This window comes from Pinus tabuliformis, chromosome 8 (assembly GCF_031772625.1).
Source record: "Pinus tabuliformis cultivar Carrire ecotype Pingquan chromosome 8, CPIR1, whole genome shotgun sequence".
In the NCBI taxonomy this organism is placed as follows: Eukaryota; Viridiplantae; Streptophyta; class Pinopsida; order Pinales; family Pinaceae; genus Pinus; species Pinus tabuliformis.
In genome coordinates, this window is record NC_142294.1 from 1269410155 (window position 1) to 1269430227 (window position 20073).

Sequence of the window (20073 nt, forward strand, 5' to 3'; positions counted from 1 at the left end):
ACCATTCATGCCATCATCATCATCATTATGGACATTGTTTGCAATTGTTCATAATTGTAGATGTTGTAAGAAATATCATCAACCCAAAAAATGTGATCAGTGCTAGAAAAGGGTTGTTTAGGACACATTGATATACGTAAGAGAAATAACAACTCTATTTTTGACAGATGATCGATGATGATCATCATCACCACCATTATCATCGTCATTGTCATTTTTATCATCCCCATCATCATCATTAATGTAATTTCTATCGACATTGTTGTAATCATGCATCATCATCATTCATGCCATTATTGTTTTTGATGATGACCTAGATGAAAATAATGATCATGACACCAAAGATAATGCTTATGATTATGACAATGACAACATCTAAAATTGAGAAGATTCGCCAACGTCATTAGCATCGTCATCATCATAATCATTGCCATCATCATCATTGTCATTGTAACCACTATCGTCTTTATCATCATAATCACAATTCATTTCATCGCCATCATCTTCATTTTCATCATTGTCAATATTATTGACATTGTCATCAATTGTTCATAATTGTCAATGCCATAAGGAATATCATCAATGCAGAAAATATGATGAGTGTTGGAAAAGGGATGCAAAAGCGAACATAGAAATGGGGGCAACAATAGAAGTAAAATTGGATGAAAAGTGGATACAACATAAGTAGATGCACAACAACATGAAAAACCTGACACAAAGGTGGATGCAAAAGTAGATGCAGTTGTCAATGCAAACTTGGATGCAAACATGAAGGCAAAAGTGGAAGCAAACATGGGTCCAATGGTAGGTGTAAAACTTGGCACAAATTGTGGTGAAACAAATGTGGATGCAACAACGGAAACAAAAGTATATGCAAAAATGGATGAAACAAAAGTGAATGCAATAGGGGATGCAAACGTGGAAGCAAATGTGGTTGCAATGGTAGGCGCAAGATATGGTGCAACAAAAGTGGATGTAACAATAGACAAAAAATATGCAAAATAAGATGCAAAAATGGATGTAAAAGTGGAAGCAAACATTGATGCAACAGGCAAAACAAAATTGGATGCAAAAAATGGATATAATGTAACTAGATGCAAAAGTAGATACAAAACGAGATGCAAAACCCAATGCATAAACCTGACATAAAAGTGGATGCAAAAATAGATGCAATATTTGATGCAAAAGAGGATGTGAACATGGATGCAAAATTGGAAGCAAACGTGGATACAACAGTGAGTGCAAAACATGGTGCAAATTGTGGCATAACAAAAGTGGATGTAATGATAGATGCAAAAAAAGAATCAAAGTATGATGCAAATGAAGATGTAAAAAGGGATGCAAAAAGTGAAATTTAAAATGGGTGCAACAGTGGATGCAAAATTGTGTGCAAAAGTGGATGCAATAGAAGTCGATGCAAAAGTAGATGCAAAACGAGACACAAAACCCGATGCAAATCCCAGTCCAAAATTGGATAAAAAAAGGGATGCAAAAATAGATGTAGTAGTTGATGAAAACCTAGACGCAAATGAGGATGCAAACGTGGATGCAAATTTATAATCAAAAGTGGGTGCAAAAGGAGGTGCCAAACTAGGCGCTAATTGTGGCACAAAAATATAGATGCAATAGTGGGTACAATAATAGATGCAAAAGAGGATGTAAATATGGATGCCAAACAAGAGGGAAAAGTGGATGCAACAAAAGTAGATGCAAAATTTTATGCAAAACTAGACACAAAACTCGATGTAAAACTTGGCGCAAAAGGGATGCACAAATTGATGAAAAAATGGATGCAAAAAATGATTTAAAAAAGGATGCAAAAAAGGATGAAAAAGTCGATGCAAAAGTTGATGCAAGTGTAGGTGCAAAAAGTGGATGCAAAAGTATGTCAAACAAAATTAGGTGCCAAACTTGATGCAAAACCTGGAACAAAACCTGGTGTAAAGGATGACACAAAACTTGGCATAAAATTTGGTGCAAAACGTGGTGCAAAACCTATTGCAATACCTGGTGCTAAACTTGGTGTAAGATTTGGTGCAAAACTTGATGCAAATTTTGTGTCAAGTTTTGCACCATATTTGATAAATGGATGCAAATAGCACCAAAAATGGGCTCTAGATGCAAAAAAAGAAGTAAAAAGGGACGCTAATCGCTGGTTTTGTTGTAGTGGTTCTAGCTATTTTAAGCCCAATAGTTTTAATAGTTAAATAACATAAATGAAATTAAACTTGGTAAAAAAAACAACTCATGAAGTCTCGTTGTATGTTACAGCTTCCTCCCCTCGAGAAGAACACCGTCCCTAGTGTTCTTTCTCTACGCAAATAGTGCAGGATTAGCTTTTTGCATGGCCTCCTCTTCTTCCCAGGTAGCCTCATCTAGGCCAAAGTGCTTCCACTGCACTTTAAATTGGATGATGGCTCGCCTTCGCAAGGTGGTTTCTCTCCGATCAAGGATAAGAAGAAGCTCTGCCAGAAATTCTCCCTCAGGTTCTACCTGCACATTCATATTAGGTTGTCAAAACATTTCAAAACATTAATCTTTTAATCATATTGCTTCCTATTTATCCTTACCTAAATACTCTCCCAATTAATAATATGTCGAGGGTCATAAATATATCTTTTTAACAAGGACACATGAGAGACGTTGTGTACTCGAATATGGCCTAGTAGTGCTAATTTATATGCCACAAGCCTAATTCGTTCCAAAATTTGGAAAGGCCCACAGTACCATAGTGCCAATTTTGCACAACCTTTCCACTACAAGGTGCTCTTCCGAGGTTTCACCTTTAGATACACGTGAACACCCACCCAGAATTATTTATGATTTCTCTTCCTGTCTGCATACACATTTTTTCTATCTTGTGCTGCCTTTAAGTTCTGGTGAATTTCTTAATGGTAGCCTCCATTTATTCTAGCATGTCAGAACCCAATGCTAATTTATTTTCTGGACTATTCCAATTTGTGGGTACCCAACACTTTCTCCCGTAAATTACCTTGAAGGGACTCATACCAAAGATTCACGATGCTCGTTATTGTAGGCGAATTCTACGAAGTGGAGGTAATCCTCCCATTTATGTGGTTGTTGCATTACAAACATGCACAACATATCCTCTAGAACTTTATTTGCTCGCTCTCTCTGACCATCTGTCTACAGATGTTAAGCAGTAGTGAAATGGATTTTGAGTCCCCAATCCTGCAAAGATATTTTTCCAGAAACCGGATGTAAATTTTACATCCCTATCAAAGATCACCACTCGGGGTATCCCGTGTAGACGGAAGATTTCTCTCATAAATATGTCTGCAATTTCTACTGTTTTGTAGGTGGATTTTACAGGGATGAAATGAGCAATCTTGCTTATCTTGTCTATGACCACCATGATTGATTCTAGTTGCTTTCTGGTACGAGGTAACCTCATAATAAAATCTAGAGTTATGGTCTCCCATTTCCATTCTGGAACGGGTAGTGGTTGCAACAGACCCGCAGGATGCTGATGTTTTGCGTTCACCAATTACCACTCTAAGCACTTAAATAAATATTCAACCACGTCTTTTTGTAAACCGGGCTAGAATTAACTTTTCTTAATGGAAGAATACAATTTCTGGTATCCTGGGTGCCAGGCAAAGCATAAGGTTTCCTATGAAACTCATATAGTAACATCTGCTTCACAGAAATCTGGTTAGGAATGTAGATTCAGTTTCTGAATGTGAACATTTTATCAGAATTCTCACATTTCTTCCCTCTTTCTTGGGCTTCTAAAGCTTGCTGCCATAAGAATGTATATTCCAAATCCTTAAGGGGAGCTTCTCGGATAACTCCTGGTAGGTTAGATTGCGCATGACTGAAATGTACTTCATAGATGTAATGTAATTTTCTTCTTAAAGCATCAACTACCCAGTTTTATTTTCCTTTGATGTGTTTTAAGTCAAAATCAAAGTCACTCAGGAATGTGGTCCATTTGGCTTGGCGTGCATTTAAAATAGATAGATTAAAGAAATTTTTCAAACTTCTATGGTCAGTTAACAACAAAAATTTCTTTCTCAGAAGGTAGTGCCACCATATCTTTAGTGCATACACTACCGTGGTCAAATCCAAATCATGGGAAGAGTAACATTGTTCATAATCCTTTAGTTTTCATGACTCATAAGCAATGACTTTTCTTTCCTGAGTTAGTACTCCACCAATGCCTTCTTTACTTGCATCGGTACATACTACAAAGGATTTTTCCGGATCCGCTACCTTTAGCACCAGAGCAGTTGTGAGCAGTTGTTTTAGCTACTCAAAGCTTTGTTGGCATTCTGCTGTCTAGTGGAAAGCTCGTCCTTTTTTCTGAAGTGAAGTCATTGGGAAGGTAATTTTCGAAAAGTCCTTTTATAAATCAGTGGTAATACACTACCAAACCTAAGAAGGATCTTATGTCGGCCACATTTTTTGGTGCAGTCCATTCCATGATAGTTTTTATTTTCTCTGGATCCACTGCTATCCCTTCTGCTGATATAACATGGCCTAGGTACTAAATTTGATCTTTGTAAAAATCATATTTTCTAAACTTTGCATACAGCTGGTTTTCTTGCAAAATTTGCAGTACCGTTCTCATGTGTTGTTCGTGTTTCACTTGATTTTTAGAGTATATTAATATATCATCAATGAAAATCAATACAAACTTATCCAGAAAGGGCTGAAAAATACTGTTCATTAGGCTCAGGAACGTGGTTGGTTCATTGGTAAGGCCAGAAGGTAGTACCACAAACTCATAATATCTGTAACGAGTTCAGAATGCGGTATTACAGATGTCTTCGTCGTTTATTCTGATTTGATGGTATCCAGACCTTAAGTTGATTTTCAAGAACATGCTAGCTCCTTGTACTTGGTCAAATAATTCATCGTTGCAAGGTAGTGAGTATTTATTCTTTATGTTCAACTTATTCAGCTGACGATAGTCAATGCATAATCGTAGGGTTCCATCCTATTTGCATACAGATAGCACTGGGGCCCCCCAAGGAGACACACTTGGGCATATGTATCCTTTATCTAACAGTGTCTGCAACTGCATTTTAAGTTCAGTCAATTCTAGAACACTCATATAATAAGGGGTTTTCAAAATAGGGGTTGCTCTGGGCATTAATTCAATTGTAAAATTAGTGTCTCACCTTGGTGGAAATCCTAGAATAGATTCAGGAAATACGTCTAAGAAATCCTGGACTATAGGAATATTCTCTAAAGAGGTCATTTTATTTTTATCATTGTTGTACCCTACCTGAACAACACAAATTTGGCACCCTTTTCTTATACACTTTCCAAGTTGGTGGGCTGTAATAGGGTGCAACTTTATATTCTTCTTAATTCCTTGAATTTCCTTCCACTATCCTGACTCAGTAAGATAACTTATGGACTTTTCTTTGAAATCTACTAGGGATCAACGACCTTCTAATGAGAACATCCCTATCAATACATCATATGAGCTTAGGGGAAGAATATTCAGATTGACTTGGATAGGCTGTCCTGAAACTATTATAGGGCAGTTTTCTGTTTTGGCTGACACCTTCATTTTGGTACCAGTAGCTAGTTGAACTAGCCACGACTGTTTGTATTTACTGATTTTTAGTTGGCATCTTTCTACCAACTTAGGACTAATATAACTCAGGCTAGCGCCTAGATCAAATAAAACAGAAACAGATTGGCCAACAAACATACCTTTGCATTCGATCATAGTGGGTTGATATTTCGCCTGATGATCGTCCAAAGCCACATTAATCCTGGGCATGCTCATTGCGATATCCCCTACCGTAGAGGCTTCTTGCATGTTAGAAAGTTTCTCAATTTGAGCTTTCTGTGGGCAATTTTCGTAATTATGTGCTTCTCCGCATCCCCAACATTGTAGTGGCAGTTTTGTTGGTTGTTCAGTAACAGTTTTGCTAATTCCTTCAGGTTGTCTATTCTCAGTGAATGTCTAAGTTCTGGGTGGGTTTCTTAGAAACTTTCCAAAGTTACTTTGCTGATTGTTTCTGTTGTGCATGTTTTTCTAATGTCTATTTGGTGGAAAATTCCTCATTTTCTTGGCAACAACTCCTTTAGATCCTTCATTTTTCTGTTGATAACAAATGTGATCCTTCTAGACTACATCATCCATGGTTCTAGGATAGTTTAATTCTAATTTCTCCTTCATGAAGTTATGCAAACTACTAATAAACCATTGGATCTTAGACTTTTCTTCTTGCATATATGGGACATAATGCAACACAGAAGTAAAGTGTGCTACATATTCATCCATGGTTAAGGTTACGAGTCTTAATTCATGGAACTCTTTTTCTTTTTCATCATAATAACGTTCTGTTAAATATTTGTCTTTAAAGTGTTTCTGGAATCCTTGCCATGTTAATTGTTCTTCATCAATACTCCTTACGGTTTTAATTTCTTCCCACCAGAGGGTGGCTTTTCCTTGTAATTGGTAATCTTTTAGCCTTGATTTAAGTTTTTCGGTATATTCATAAATCTGGAAGTAATTACCCATGTCTTTTATCCAAGATTCCGCCGCTTCTTCTGACGCTCCTTAGAACAGTGAGGGTTTGATTATTTTGAGCTCACCTTGTTCTTTTTGGTTTTCTTTGGTCAAAAACGTTATCTGAATGCCCTTCAACTTCTTCTTTGTGAACCTCTACGGATTCTGCATGATCTTCCTCATTATGAGCAGTTGGGGTATTTTCCCTATTTTCTTTATTGGGATCGGGTCCTCTCTGATTTCGCTGATTTGACAAACTTTTAAGAATCTTCTCCTACTCCTATCTTCATCGCTCATTGTCTATTCTGAGGTTCATCATTTCTGCTCCAAGTTGTTGTACTCTCTCGAGCAAGGCCGCGCTAGCATGTTTCGATTCATCTCCCAATTGCACCCGTAATTCTGGGTTGGCCTCTACATAAGGCACCTATAGCTGGCTTTATGATCTAGGGCTCCTATGCATTGTATCCTTGATGCTAATTCACCTTCTGTGTTCACAATTAGACAAAACTCAATTTATTTGCTTCATATATATATCGGAATATCATGACTTAATTGACTGTTAGAACAACCCAGATGTCTCATTATGCGAGCCTCGCTCTGATACCATCTGTAACACACACAAACATATAATATAGTGAAAACAATGTATAAAAAGAATTCAACTATAACATGGATACATATCTATATACATTAATGCAATACCCTCAAATCAAACCTTGCTAGTAAATGCAAATCTTTGCTTAAGTATTTATTTGCCACATATGATACAAATTTGAGGCATGTCTGACTGACGACTTTTGGGGTACTAAAACTATAGTGGTTTTTACCAACCCACGAGGTCCGTGGGATCCTTCACGAAGTAACTAGGTTACACCTTGCCCTGGAATTTATGGCTGCCTGTAAGTGACTTCATATCACATGTTCTTTGATTTTAATGCGACTAGTAGTAATCTTTTCGCTCTGGCTAAGACAGGTGTTAGGCATTCTGTCCATTGATTTGGATTGCACCATTCAATGGTGATACTTGCTTTGGGATCATCCATCTACCCAAAACTCAGGCTTCCCGTCGGTGTTCTTTCTCATTTGTGTTTCATGGTGGAGAGTCTTGCTGCTCTCCTTCACTTCTGCTCTTGGTTTCCTGCGGTTTTCATAGTCAGGCCTCCATGCCTTGTGGCAAGCCACAGAGAGAAACTCTAAGTCTTCATTACCTGCAAAAATGGTGTATGTCTTGAACCATTCTTAGTTTGAGCCGAGGCTATCTCGAAGTAAGGAGTTAACTCATTTCCATGCTGGTCAGGTGGGGCGCTCGGCTCTTCAAATTCTTGACTATGTGGCAGTTGTTTCCTCGGCACAAACTAGGTACTAATTATTTAGACTGTCAATTCATTCAGTTTTTCCAAGCTTTATTCTACTCTAGGCATCTCTAACCCCATAATTCTATTTCGTGCATATGTGAGACCCCGGTGCATGGCTTGCAAAACATAGGTAAGGGTTTATTCCTCTATTATGCATTTAATACCATCCTGAAGTCAGTTCATTATCCAGGTCATAATATTTGCTATGGTAGTTGCAGGTATGACACATTTTAAATTGAAAGGGGCTTGCCATTAAATATGATAGCTTATTGATGAAGCCTACCCACAACTCTACAACTGGTACAGGTTGGAGCTTACTCTCATGGCCCTTAATGGTTGGCTGATGCAGTCTAGGTAACTTACTCTTGTGCAATTCTATGAATTAGAGTGTTAATTACAATGTAGTTGTAGTATTTTGTAGCGAGGTCAATAGGACTCGCAGACCGTAATGCCGGTTCTTTATGTAATTAATTCCTTCCTTTTTTGACTATTTGGAAGAGACCGAGAAGGGTCCCTCTAATCTTAATTTAACTACTAGATAGGGGTATGATGTTGCGAGTTCCGCCTAAATGCGTTCTATACTAGGAATTGCTACGTTAATTAAAATTTTGGGTTTATTTTTTCTAATACTAGCCATATAGTATTAATTTAGTTCACTACTTTTCTGCGTCAAACCCATGACAGAACTTGATTGTATTTTTTCTTACAAATGTTCTTCGCTTGAACTAAATTCAATGGAATATATTTATCTCAAAATTATTTATGAACTTTGTGGCGTTTGTTTATGTAAACTCTCATTTCTATACGATTAGTTTCTGAGCTTTGGGGTTTTGGTTGATTACCGAGGGTATATGTGGTGCATGATTTTTTCTCAGTTGTTATACCGGTTATGACATTCTTTTTCTCTTTGTTTAAAAATGCTTTCTGCATATATTTATGTTTAGTATAACTAGAGTTCTTGGTTTGGTTTAAGCAACCAAGGTACATGGCTATGGATGGATCCTTTACGAACTCTTCCGTGGCTACAAAACCTAGGTATATGAAGAATATGTAAAGAAATCATATATTCCACTGGAAACATATGGAATGGTTTGTTGAGTTAATTTCTTTCTTTAGTTAAGGAAATTCCTGTGTATGACAGAGGTATGATATTTAGACCTATATGTTGCTGCATGATATGTTTACACTTTATATCATTTAATTATTTATTTTTAATAGAAGAGTAATAGGCATCGGTTTTACGGTTCATATACTTATGGATTTCCAGATGAAGTCGACATTCATCTATAATACTATTTTGCTTATTAGTTAATCATTGATTGTTATTTCACTATAGTACCATCCTCTAGATGTGCATCAGTATTTACTAGGAAAACATGCATTATCTACTTGTTTTAATATTCTACGTAGAAATTAGTAATGATCATAATTTATACTAAATAATTTCCAAACTATCTACTTATTGCAAGTAGGTCATTCACTATAACTATACTGTGTTAATTCATAGTAAACATTCAACTATTCTACTGATAATAATTACCATGATAGTATCACTTATTTGTATTTCGTTACGTATATGTTAAATAGTCGGAAGGTCTCACCACCCATCCTTGGAACTGGAAATTATGTCCAAGTTCCCCCTCCAAGCCCTTCCACTTCTGCCAATAAGGAACAACTGGGTACCTTGGGCATCAGGAATCTGTCCAGCCTCAAGTCCTGTCCCCCACATCTTGTTACCTCAACTTTCTTTCCCATTGGTTATGTTCGCCAACTCAAGGAAGAATACAACACAACCCTCCTCTTTCCAAACCCCTCAAGGTTTTTCCCTCTTTTCCCTTTAAGGAAGAAAAAAGTGAAGGAGCAGTTGTAACTGTACTTAGAAGTTGGTTCAACTGTTTCTTTGATTCTTTTAATAATCTGGTTCAAAGTCTTTTAAATAGTAATTAACAGTATTTGTTCTGACTATTTTAAGCCCAATAGTTTTAATAGTTAAATAACATAAATGAAATTAAACTTGGTAAAAAAACAACTCATGAAGTCTCGCTGTATGTTCCAGCTCCCTCCCCTATAGAGGAACACTGCCTTTGGTGTTCTATCTTTACGCAAATAGTGCAGGATAAGCTTTTCACATGGCCTCCTCTTCTTCCCAGGTAGCCTCATCTGGGCCAAAGTGCTTCCACTACACTTTAACTTGGATGATGGCTCGCCTCTACAATGTGGTTTCTCTTTGATTGAGGATATGAAGAGGCTCTGCAAGAAATTCTCCCTCGTGTTCTACCTGCACATTCATATTATGTTGTCAGAACATTTCAAAACATTAATCTTTTAATCATATTTCTTCCTATTTATCATTACTTGAATACGCTTCCAGTTATTAATATGTCAAGGGTCGTAAATATATTTTTTTAACAAAGACACATGAAATACGTTGTGTACATGGATGTGGCTTGGTAGTGCTAGTTTATATGCCACAGGCCTAATTTGTTCCAAAATTTGGAAATGCCCATAGTACCATGGTGCCAATTTTTCACAACCTTTCCACTACAAGGTGCTCTTCCGAGGTTTCACCTCTAGAGACACGTGATCATCTAGATAGAATTCTTTATGATTTATCTTCTTGTCTCCATACACTTTTTGCCTATCTTCTGCCGCCTTTAAGTTCTGGTGAACCTTCTTAACGATAGCCTCCATTTCTGCTAGCATGTCAGGACCCAATGCTAATTTATTTTCCAGACTATTCCAATCCGTGGGTACCCGACACTTTCTCCCATAAAGTACCTTGAAGGGACTCATACACAAAGATTCGTGATGCCCATTATTCTAGGCGAATTCTACCAAGTGGAGGTAATCCTCCCATTTTTGTGGTTGTTGCATTACAAACATGCATAACATATCCTCCAGAACTTGATTTACTCGCTCTGTTTGACGATCTGTCTGTGGATGATAAGAAATACTAAAATGGATTTTGGGTCCCCATTCCTACAAAGAGAGTTTTATAGAAAGCGGATGTAAATTTTACATCCCTATCAGAGATCACCACTTGGGGTATCCTGTGTAGACGGAATATTTCTCTCATAAATATGTCTGTAATCTCTACCATTTTGTAGGTGGATTTTACAGGGACGAAATAAGAAGTCTTGCTCGTCTTGTCTATGACCACCATGATTGAGTCATGTTGCTCTATGGTACAAGGTAATCTCGTAATAGAATCTAGAGTTACAGTCTCCCATTTCCATTCCGAAATGAGTAGTGGTTGCAACAGACTTGTAGGATGGTGATGTTTTGCTTTCATCAATTGGCACTCTAAGCACTTAGATAAATATCTAGCCACATCTTTTCATAATCCGAGCTAGAAATAACTTTTTTTAATGGAAGAATACAATTTTTGGTATCCTGCGTGGGCAGCATAAGGTTTCCTATGAAACTCATCTAGTAACATCTGCATCACAGAAATCTGGCTAGGAATGTAGATTCACTTTCTGAATGTTAACATTTTATCAGAATTGATTACATACTCACATTGTTGCCCTCTTTCTTGGGCTTGTGAATCTTGCTTCCATAAGAATGCTATTCCAAATCCTTAAGGGAAGCTTCTCAAATAACCTTTGGTAGGTTAGATTGTGCATGACTGAAATGTAATTCATAGATGTAATGTAATTTTCTGCTTAAAGCATCAGCTACCCAGTTTTCTTTTCCTTTAATGTGTTTTAAGTCAAAATCAAATTCACTTAGGAATGCAGTCCATCTGGCCTTGCATGCATTTCAATTAGATTAGTTAAAGAAATTTGTCAAGCTGTTATGGTCAATTAACAACAAAAATTTCTTTTTGAGAAGGTAGTGTTGCCACATCTTTAGTGCATGCACTACCGTGGTCAACTCCAAATAATAGGTAGAGTAACGTTGTTCACAATATTTTAGTTTTCGTGACTCATAAGCAATGAATTTTCCTTCTTGAGTTAGTACTCCACTGACACCTTATTTACTTGCATTAGTACATACCACAAAGGATTTTTCCGGATCCGCTACCTTTAGCACCAGAGAAATTGTGAGTAGTTGTTTTAGTTGCTGAAAGCTTTGTTGGCATTCCGCTATTGAGTGGAAAGCTCGTCCACTTTTCTGAATTGAAGTCATTGCGAAGGAAATTTTCGAAAAGTCCTTTATAAATTGGCGGTAATACCCTGCCAACCCTAAGAAGGATCTTAAGTTGGCCATGTTTTTCAGTGCAGTCCATTCCATGATAGTTTTGATTTTCTCTGGATCCACTGCTATCCCTTCTGCTGATATAACATGGCCTAGGTACTAAATTTGATCTTTGTAAAAATCATGTTTGCTAAACTTTGCATACAACTGGTTTTCTTGAAAAATTTGCAGTACCGTTCTCATGTGTTGTTCGTGTTCCACTTGATTTTTAGATTATATTAATATATCATCAATGAAAATCAATACAAACTTATCTAGAAAGGGCTAGAAAATATCGTGCATTAGGCTCATGAACGTGGCTGGTGCATTGGTAAGGCCAAAAGGTAGTACCACAAACTCATAATGTCTGTAATGAGTTCGGAATGCGGTTTTACAGATGTCCTCATCCTTTATTCTAATTTGATGGTATCCAGACCTTAAGTTGATTTTCGAAAACACGCTAGCTCCTTGTACTTGGTCAAATAAGTCATCGTTGCAAGGTAGTGAGTATTTTTTCTTTATGGTCAACTTAATCAGCTGACGATAGTCAATTCATAATCGTAGGGTTCCGTCATTTTTGTGTACAAATAGCACTGGGACTTCCCAACGAGACACACTTGGCCATATGTATCTTTTATCTAACAACTCCTGCAACTGCATTTTAAGTTCAGTCAATTCTGGAACACTCATACGATAAGGGGTTTTCGAAAGAGGGGCTACTCCAGGCATTAGTTCAATTGTAAAATCAATGTCTCGCCTTGGTGGCAATCATGGAATAGATTCAGGAAATACGTCTAAGAAATCCTGGATTACAGGAATATTCTCTAAAGAGATCATTTTGTTTTTATCACTATTGAACCCTACTTAAACAACATAAATTTGGCACCCTTTTCTTATACACTTTCCAAGTTGGTGGGTTGTAATAGGGTGTAGCTTGATATTCTTCTTAATTCCTTGAATTTCCTTCCACTGTCCTGACTCGTTAAGATAACTTATGAACTTTTCTTTGCAATCTACCAGGGACCAACGACCTTCTAACCAGTCCATCCCTATTAATACATCATATGAGCCTAGGGGATGAATATTCAGATTGACCTAGATAGGTTGTCTTGAAACTATTATAGGGCAGTTCTCTGTTTTGGTTGACACCTTTCTTTTGGTACCAGTAGCTAGTTGAACTAGCCACGACTGTTTGTATTTACTACTTTGCAGTTGACATATTTCCACCACCTTAAGACTAATATAACTCAGGCTAGCACCTGGATCAAACAAAACAAAAACAAATTGACCAACAATCATACCTTCACATTCGATCATAGTGGGCCGATATTTCGCCTAATGATCATCCAAAGCCACATTAATCCTAGGCATGCTCCTTGTGATATCTCCTACCATAGAGGCTTCTTTCCAGGGAAAATTTTAAGAACCACCCTAAATTTATATGTATAATAAATGGGCGAATCCCCATGATACATAGGAAAAATGGGAGGCAATTTTATTAATAATATAATATGTCTATATAATTTTTTTGGTGAATCTCTCACCAGATTATATTATCTTGTACAATGATGGAGAATCTTTCATTGAATTATAAAATCTTGTAAGATCTTGGCAAATCCTTTACTGAATAATAAAACATTGTGAAGTCTAAGGGCGAATGTTTTGTTAAAGTATGAAACCATATATGATAATAAGAAAACATATTCATTAAACTTTAATATACTAATGTACATGTTTCAAAAAAAGAAACATAATTTTCTCTTCCAACAAACAATGTTCCAAGTTTCAGTGGCTGTGTTTGTCAAGGTTCTTATAATACACTCTTTCATATCCTTCTATTAGTTTTGATAACATTCTACAACAAAGTTCTTGTAGGTGTTGATATTGACATTGAGTTCCGTCAAGGTAGGAGAGATTAATCTTTTCTCTACAACTTTTTTCAAGCTACCACTTTTTTCAAGTTATCAAATTTCTTTCTTATTCCATAGACTCCAACTGTGAGATAAAAAAAAACACATCAAGTTTGTTTACCCGAACACGCCAACAAGTAGCAAGCTGCAACTATATTATATAAGAAAGTATTAGGTATCCCACATGCTTGAATGGGATCTAATTGAAATAAGTGACTATTGTGAGAATCCTTCCAATCAATATATGAATATATAAATGTAGATTTATTATTATTTTAATTGGAAATATTCAATTAAATAATAAAATTTAATTATGTCTCTCCCAATCTAAATTGCTTATTAGCATAATTCACTACCCTCATAGGTCTCACATTTGTTAACAGCATTGTAACATGTAGATTAATTTCCTTTTTGGTGAACAATCTCCACCTTTTAGGAAAATATGGTGCAATGGCTCCAACCCCTACATATCATTAGGACAAACTAAGAATAGCACAGAAGATGAAAGGTTGTACAAACTAGCTTATTTTACAAACAACTAATCCAACGTCAATACCTAAACTTTTTCATGAAGATATCATATTGAGAATGTTTGAAAAATGGTGAGAAATATTCTGTGAGGGTGATGCGGAAAGAGTGATAAGGTTTCATTGTTTTGAATTTTTTTGTTAAATCACAAAAAAATAAAAACCAATATTGGTATTTTTTACTAAAATTTGTGAAGTGACTAAATGTAGCTTTAACCATTCACCTTAAGATGTTTTTACAATATAATTTCCTAAGTCTATTTAATATCTTCATTATCATAAAAACCAACCTATATCCATCTTAACTCCACATCTACCACTCTTAGGGGGATGAAATCTATTTATCCCTTTTAGCCCTTAGGTAGACTTAGATTAAAATGGATCTAAGATGATAGAATTTGCCCTTTAAATAGTCTATGCTCACATGAATACCATGGTATTACCATGGGTCAATACCATGGGTTATCATAAACCTGGAGCTTAAAAATTATTATTAGTAATTTATAAAAAGTAATAAAATTAATAATTGATTTTTATTTTATTTTTTGTTTTAACCAAGTTAAAATATTTAACATACATTAAATTACAACATCCATTTTTACTCTTGATCACGATATTTGATTCCTCTCGAGGCTTAGTAGATCCAGAGTAAAGATGGATATACGCTGGTTTAATTCCCCCATTTAAATAGGCTACATTCCATACCATGTGCCATTTTTATTTTTATTAATATTAATATTAGGGTTAATAATGTTTTTTTGCATGGTATTAATAATAATCTGGCCCATGGTATTTGGCCCATAGTATTTTGCCCATAGGTTTCACCTAAATATAATGCATTTTTTGAGTGTTGACTTATGGAGTAAATATAAAAAAATGTTTTATTTGTTTACCATACCTCTAGTTTATTTATATTTTTATTAATTTACCATACCTCTTTTACAAATATGGTATTTGGCCCATAGGATTCACTTAAATAAAACCTCTTTTTTGAGCCTTCATAAATAGAAAAGGGTTATGGACTAAATATAAAAAGAGGTTTTATTTATTTACCATACGTTTAGTTTATTTATATTTTTATTTATTTACCATACCTTTTGAGTAAGTATAAAAAGAGGTTTTATTTATTTACCATACCTCCACTTTATTTATATTTTTATTTGTTTACACCCTTGCATGTATATAAGATGACTTATGGGGTAAATATAAAAAAATGTTTTATTTATTTACCATACCTCTCATTTATTTATATTTTTATTAATTTACCATACCTCTTTTATAAATATGGTATTTGGCCTATAGGATTCACTTAAATAAAACCTATTCTTGAACATTAGGGCAAATGGAAGGTTGTAACTCCTAATTTCAGGGCTAAATTTACCTTTTTTACCCTCTCCCTTAAAATAAGGTGGGCTATTTGAGGCGATTTGTAAAAATGTACAATGATACAAAATATTCGCCCACTAAAAATTTAAAACCCCTTAATTTCGCCAAACGGCAAACATTCGCCCCTAAAATTTTCCATGCTTCTTGCATGTTAGAAAGTTTCTTAGTCTGAGCTTTCTATGGGAAATTTTTGTAATAATGTGCTTCTTTGCATCCCCAACACTGTAGTGGTGGTTTTGATGGCTGTTCAGTAATAGTTTTGCTATTTCCTTCAGGTTGTCTATTCTCAGTGAATGTCTGAGTTCTGGGTGGGTTTCTTAGAAACTTTCCAAAGGTCCTTGGTTGATTATTTTTGCCATGCATGTTTTTCTGATGTCTGTTTGGTGGAAAATTGCTCATTTTCTTAGTAGCAACTCCTTTAGATCCTTCATTTTTCTACTTCATCTACTGATAACAGATGCGATCCTTTCGGATTGCATCATCCATGGTTCTAGGATAGTTGAATTCTAATTTCTCCTTCATGAAGTTAGGCAAACTACTAATAAACCATTGGATCTTAGCTTTTTCTTCTTGAATATATGGGACATAATGCAACAAGTAAAGCATGCTACATCTTCATCCATGGTTAAGATTACGAGTCTTAATTCATGGAACTCTTTTGCTTTTTCGTCATAATAACATTCTGTTAAATATTTGTCTTTAAAGTGTTTCTGGAATTCTTGCCATGTTACTTGTTCTTCATCAATCTTCCTTACGGTTTTAATTTCTTCCCACTAGAGGGTGGCTTTTCCTCGTAATTGGTAAAATACCAACCCTGCTTTAATATTTTATGTATATTCATAAATCTTGAAGTATTTACCCATGTCTATCATCCAAGCTTTTACTGCTTCTTCTGACTCTCCTTCGAATAGTGAGGGTTTGATTTTTTTGAGCTCACCTTGTAGTTCTATCTTTGTTCTTTTTGGTTTTCTTTGGTCGAAAACATTATCTGAACACCCTTCATCTTCTTCTTTGTGACCCTCTACAGATTTTGCATGATCTTCCTCATTATGAGTAGTTGGGGTCTTTTCCCTATTTTTTGTACTGGGAGCTGGTCCTCTTCGATTTTACTAATCTGACAAAATTTTAAGAATCTTCTCCTGCTCCTATCTTAATCACTCATTGTCCATTTTGAGGTTCATCATTTTTGCTCAAAGTTGTTGTACTATCTTTAGTAAGGCAGCATTAGCCTGTCTCCATTCCTCTCCCAATTACACCCATAATTCTGGGTTGGCCTCTACATAAGGCACCTCTGGATGGCTCGATGATCTGGGGCTCCTATGCATTGTATACCTGATGCTAATTCAACTTTTGTGTTCGAAATTAGCCAAAAGGCTTCATATATATAGGAACATCACGACTTAATTGACTATTAGAACAACCCAGAGGTCTTAGTCTATGAGCCTAGCTATGATACCATTTATAACACACACAAACATATAATATAGTAAAAACAACGTAAAAAAAAAAAATCAACTCTAATATAGATACATATCTATATACATTAATGCAATACCCTCAAATCAAATCTTGTTGGTAAATGTGAATCTCTTCTTAAGTATTTAGATACCACGTATGATACAAATTTGAGGCATGTCTGACTGACGATTTTTGGGGTAATAAAACTACAGTGGTTTTTACCAACCCACAAGGTCTGTGCGATCCTTCACGAGGTAACTGGGTTACACCTTGCCCTAGAATTTATGGCTACCTATACGCGACTTCATATCACTTGTTCTCAAATTTTAATGTGATTGGTAGTAATGAAAATTTTCACTCTAGCTCAGACAAGTGTTAGGCATCCTGTTCGTTGATCTGGATCGCACCATCCAATGGTGATACTTGCTTTGGGATCATCCATCCACCTAACACTTGGGCTTCCCGCCGACGTTCTTGCTCATTTTTGTTTCATGGGGTACTAAAATTACAGTGGTTTTAACCAACCCACGAGGTTCATGCGATCCTTCACGAGGTAATTGGGTTACCCCTTGCCCTAGAATTTATGGCTACCTGTATGTGACTTCATATCACTTGTTCTCGAATTTTAATGCGACTGACAGTAATCCAACTTTTCGCTCTGGCTAAGACAAGTGTTAGGCATCCCGTGGATCGATTTGGATCGCAACATCCAATGGTGATACTTTCTTTGGGATCATCCATCTACCCAACACTTGGGCTTCCCACCAGCGTTCTTGCTCATTTGTGTTTCGTGGTGGAGAGTCTTGTCACTCTGCTTCTCTTTTGCGCCTGCTTTCGCTGCGGTTTTCATAGTCCAACTTCCATGCCTTGTAGCAAGCCGTGGAGAGATAACTGTGAGTCTTCATTATTTGAAAAAATGGTGTATGTCTTGAACCATTCTTAGTTTGATACAAGGCTATCTCAATGCAAGGAGTTAACGTATTTCCATGCTGGTCAGGTGGGGCACTCGACTCTTCAAATTCTGGACTATGTGACAGTTGTTTTTCTTGGTAGGAACCAGGTACTAATTCTTTAGATTGTCGATTCATTCAGTTTTTACAAGCTTTCTTCTACTCTAGATATCTATAACCCCAGAATTCTATTTCGTGCAGACGTGAGACCCCGGTGCATGGCTTGCAAAACTTAGGTAAGGGTTTATTCCTTTGTTTTGCATTTAATACCATCCTGAAGTCAGTTCATTATCTAAGTCATATTATTTTCCTATGGTGGTTGCAAGTATGACGCATTTTAAACTGAAAAGGGCTTGCCATTAAATATGATGGCTTGTTGACAAAGCTTACCCACAACTCTGCAACTGGTATAGGTTGGAGCTTACTCTAATGGCCCTTAATGGTTAGCTGATGCGGTCTAGGGAACTTACTCTTGTGCAATTATATGAATTAGAGTGTTAATTACAATGTAGTTGTAGTATTTTTTGGTGAGATTAATAGGTCTCGCAGATTTTAATGTCAGTTCTTTATGTAATTAATTCCTTCCTTTTTTTGACTATTTCGAAGAGACTGAGAAGGGTCCTTTTGATCTTAATTTAACTACTGGATAGGGGTCTGATGTTGTGGCTTCGGCCCAAGTGCGTTCTAGACTAGGAATTGCTATGTTAATTAAAATTTTGGGTTTATTTTTGCTCATACGAGCCATATAGTATTAATTTAGCTCACTTCTCTTCTATGTCAAACCCATGACAGAACTTGATTGTAATTTTTTTCAGAAATGTTCTTCACTCGAATTGAATTCAACGGAATATATTTATGTCAGAATTATTCATGAACTTTGTGGCATTTGTTTATGTAAACCATCATTGCTATATGATTAGTTGCTGAGCTTTGGGGTTTTGGTTGATTACCGAGGGTATATGTGGTGCATGATTTTTTTCTCAGTTGTTATACCGATTATGACATTCTTTTCTCTTTTTTTTAAAAATGCTTTCTGCATATATTTATGTTTAGTATAACTAGAGTTCATGGTTTAGTTTAAGCAACCAGGGTACATGGCTATGGATGGGTTATTTACGAACTCGTCCGCGGCTACAAACCCTAGGTATATGAAGAATCTATAAAGAAATCATATATTCCACCGGAAACATATGGAATGGTTTGTTGAGTTAATTTCTTTCTTTAGTTAAGGAAATTCCTGTGTATGACAGAGGTATGATATTTAGACCTATATGTTGTTGCATGATATGTTTACACTTTATATCATTTAATTATTTATTTTTAATAGAATACTGATAGGCATCGGTTTTACAGTTCATATACTTATGGATTTCCAGATTAAGTCGACGTTCATCTATAATGCTATTTTTCTCATTAGTTAAGCATTGATTGTTAACTAACAGTTGTACCGTCCTCTAGATGTGTATCGGTATTCATTAGGAAAAAATGCATTATCTACTTGCTTTAATATTCTACCCAGAAATTAGTAAAGATCGTAATTTATACTAAATCATTTCCAAACTATCTACTTACAGTAAACAGGTCATTCACTATAACTATATTGTGTCAATTCACAGTAAACATTCAACTATTCTACTGATAATAATTACCATGATAGTATCACTTATCTGTATTATGTTACGTATATGTTAAATAATCCGAATGTCTCACCACCCAGCCTCGGCATTAGCAATTACGTCCAAGTTCCCCTTCCGAGCCCTTCCAGTTCTACTAATAAGAAATAGCTAGGTACCTTGGGCATCAGGACTCTGT